Genomic DNA, 4,284 nt, shown 5'->3' on the forward strand with positions numbered 1-4,284 from the left:
GGTCCAAATTTCCCTCTCCTTCTGAGAACACCAGTCCCACCGAAGGACCACCCTAAGGACTTCATCTTAACTTGATTCCATCGGCAAAGATCCTATTTCCAAACAAGGTCACGTTCATAGATAATGGGGTTAGGACTTCCACAGGACATAATTCAACCCAAAACACAAGGTAATGGCAGAAAAGCACCTAGCACGGGTCCGAACCTCTGGCTGGTGCTTAACCAACAGGCGCAGTGGGCACTGGGCAACTCTACGGTCATGTACTCTGGGTCCTGGTGGGCACGGATTGGCCTGGTGGTGCAGGTGTGGCAAGAGCCTGAGAAATGGCACCTCCTTCCGTCCTGCCTTCCTGACTGTCCCTGTCCCAGCACGGGTTCAGCTTTCCCTACGGCCCTTTACTCAGGCTGCCCCCTTGCCTGCGACGCCCCCTCCCTTCTCCTGCGCTGTCCAAATCCACATCTTGGCCATTCTTCAAGTCCCACCTGTTCTGGAAGGCCACCCCTCAGGTGCTGTGCCCATTGGCAGGTTGAGCTGATTAAAGAGGGAGAAAGGAGAGGCCATACCACCCTGGAAATCCTGCCACTCGGCTGGCCGGAAAAGAGAGGCTTCCTATTAGGAAATGCAGATAGGAAAAACCCAGCCCCGCCAGGGAGAAGCGAAGACAAAGCAAGGTGCTGACTCAGTGGCTGAAAGGTTCAGAAGACGAGTAATTTTCAGGCAAGAAATTGCACCCTCTGCTGCTCCTGGCCCGATAATCATCCGTCTTGTAAATGTGAACTGCTCTTCCTAGAAAGAAAAACAATAACATCCAAACACTCTTGCCAAGTGAGCCTTCCAGGAGCCATAATTCTTTGGGGATCTGCGTTACATACAAGATGCTGGGTATTGGCTGATTACCACCCTCGTGCATTTCTTCTGTCTGCCTGCCCTCGAAATGCAACAGAGGAAAGGTCTGATGGATCCCATCAGCAGCCCGGGGATCTCACCCCGAAGTTGAGTGCCTCCACATTTAATAAATCGGAACACGTGCAAAGCCAGAGCAGTCCCACAAGCAGAGTTTAGTGGAGAGTAAGGGCCTCAGCGGGCGTCCTCTAGAATGACTTCCAAACACTTCAGCATCCTGACCTCTCCTCATTTCCGGAAACGTCCTTAAGCTCACTTCCCCCCGGCACAGATGGACACAGGACTGGGAGGACAAGGGACAGCTGTCGCTGCTGGGGAATTAAAAGAGGTGGGTGGGCTCAGTTGGGACTGAAAGACGCCCCAGAGGGAAGTCACCATTTCCCCCAAGACACTGCTTCTCGAGGCTCTCACTTTCAGGGTAAAGGTCCCCCCGGGGTGGGGGGGTGGTTGCTGATCATCTCTGCATCACCACGGGCTTGCACAGGGCCCGGGAAAGACGGGTATCGGTTTGTTGAATGAACAAGTAAGCCTAGACCAGGAAGTGATTTGAGGCAACCAGGTAAGATTCTGGAAGCCGCCCCCACTTGCAGCCAAGACTTGGTCTCCCCCCTACCTGGGTCCCAGAATGCAGGCTCTCCACCTCCCACAGGCACCACCCCAAGGCCAGGCCAAGGGCAGAGCACACCAGAAAATGCAACCACCTTTCAGCTGCAGAGCGTGGGGTCCCACAGGTCAGAGCTGAGAGCCACAGCCGCGGGGGATGTGGGGAAGCCGTTTGCAGCTGTTTATGTGATGTGTATCTGGTAGATAAATAAACTTCATTTTCCAGGGCTGCCAATCTCTAAACATGAAGAAATATACATTCGCTCAGAAACATAAAAAAAATAAACAAATGTGGTGATGTTTGAATCCTAGCGTCAAAGCCCAGGGTCCTGAGCTCCTCGGCTTTCAGCTGGTTAATAAACCTAGTTTATGGATCCCCTCCTAGGGGCCTGTGTGTGGAAGTTCCGCTCAGAGGAAATGCTCCCTGTTAGGTTGTGGGGGAGGGAGAGTCCGAGCCGCAGATCTTTCTGGTACTTCCCCAGGCGCAATCCAGTCAGGCCCACGGCACAAGCCAGGTGATTCTTCAAATGGTCCGGAGGTGATCATTAGCATCCGCTGCTGACAGCCTCAGCTCAGCCTAAAGCAGGTGAGATCAGGTAAGTCAGGTGAGAGGCCACCTGGGGCTTTTGAGCTGGGACCTCCTTTCTATGGTGACTCTGGGGCATCTTTGACTGCATCAGCAGCCGGTTGCTAGCCCCACAGTCACGTGGGTTGGCTGGGCTCAGCTGGGGGGGTCTTCTGCTCTCCGGTGGTGTCACCAGGGGTGCACTCATCTGGAAGCTTCACTGGGCTGGAATGCCCACTCTCATTCACTCACACAGCCAGCGATGTGCACAAGCTGTCATCTGGGAGCTCAGGAGGCTGTCAACAGAGAGCCTCAGTTTCCCTCTCTACAGTCATTCCACAGGGCTTGAGCTTCTCATGGCGTCGCACTGGGTTCCGAGCAGGAACTGCAGACCTGTGAAAGCCCAGCCCCAGGGGTTCCAACACATCCCTTCCATCCAAGCAAGTAAGGCCAGCCCAAATCCAAAGGGAGTGGGAAGGGACCTCAACCCTCCATGGGAGGAGCGGCAGAGAATTTGCGGCCATCTTTAATCCACCGCAGGACACCGCTCTTGGGGGATGGAGGAGGACGCTCCACTTTATGCTGCTAAAGATACCACTGGTGGCTAAGGACTCACAGCAGCCTGGGCAGAAGGATCAGTCTCACAGCTGTCCCGGCTTAGCACTGAAGTGGCTGGAGACACAAAGTCATGGAAACAAGGAAACTTTCCACCTTTCCTCAATGGGTGAGATGGCAGGGGGAGCATGGCTTGGCTTTGAAGCCCCACTGTCCTGGCCTAGCCACTTTTTCTCTTCTCCTTTGGGTTTGGACGTTCCTGATGCAAACAGAGCTCTCACTGATCGTAAATGCCCCCTTGAGTCTACTGGTGACATAAGACCCATTCCTCTCTGCACTTTTTTTTTTTTTAAGATTTTTATTTATTTTTTTGACAGAGCGAGAGAGGGAACACAAGCAGGGGGAGTGGGAGAGGGAGAAGCAGGCTTCCCGCTGAGCAGGGACCCCGATGCGGGGCTGGATCCCAGGACCCTGGGATCATGACCTGAGCCAAAGGCAGACGCTTAACGACCGAGCCACCCAGGGGCCCCACTCTCTGCACTTTTCAATCCCAAACTCCAAACATGTTTTCTAGTAGCCCTTTTCTATGTGACAGTACTATGATCTAAATCAACTGAAGCTTAAACCTAGGGTTGAATTTACATATAGTATAGTTAAATCTACATAGAGAGAGAACACTCAGGAAAGAGACACACATTCGCTTTTTTTTTTTTTTAACCTCCTTTCTCCCATCCCTGCCTGATTTCACTTACACAGACTACAGATATTACTTTAGCTCTGCAGGGAACTCTGAGCCTGGGCCCCTGAGGACCCTGCATACCCAGAAAGCCAGTCCAATCAATTCCTGGGAAAAGCAGTGGGGGATGGGTGTGGGTATCAGAAATAGCTTTAAGGACTCCCAAACCATAATGCGAAAACCACACTAGATTTCCAGAAAGCGATTTCTCATCCACAAGGCAATTGCCGAGCACATAAAGACAGAGCTGCCGACTAGAGCCCAGAGGTGCAGGGACAGTCATGGCATGCACGCGTCCCCGTCCCCGCTCTCCACGGTGACTAATGGTGTCTCAACACATTCTCCTACTTTTCAAGGTGTTCCTAAAGCCAATTTGAAATCAAGCAAAATGAAACAAAAAAAGATGGTCAGTCTCCACATCAGGGCTTATCTGGGAGGTAATTGGAACATTTGATAAAATGCACGGACAACCGCACAATGAATAACCAAGAAACTCCAGACAACTTCTACTGCCTCTGATTTATTTATTCAGTCATTCAATCACCATTTACTGAGCAGCTGGGCTGCTAGAGCCCACCGTCCTGGAGCTTGTGGTCAGGTGGGAGCACAGGTGTTCAATAAGTGATTCCAAGTCGGGAGAGCACCATAGAACCGCTTCTTGCTGCAAATGCAAATCATGTTGTTAGTCCTGTGTCTCCATACAAAGTCAGCACAAATTTTGTTCTGCAGCTCTCAGCCCAAGTCCTGTCTGAAAAAGTAATACATTATGAACAAATGATTTGAGAATTAATGCCGTCTGCTGCCGCGTCTTGATTGGCACCGTCCTGCACAGGATGCAATGACCCAGCCACCAAATACCATACAAAGATTTGTCTAAAGTTCACACCAGGAAATGGACACTTGAGCCTGGAGAAAAACAAGC

This window comes from Phoca vitulina, unplaced genomic scaffold, assembly GCF_004348235.1.
Source record: "Phoca vitulina isolate PV1807 unplaced genomic scaffold, GSC_HSeal_1.0 scaffold28, whole genome shotgun sequence".
Classification (NCBI taxonomy): Eukaryota; Metazoa; Chordata; class Mammalia; order Carnivora; family Phocidae; genus Phoca; species Phoca vitulina.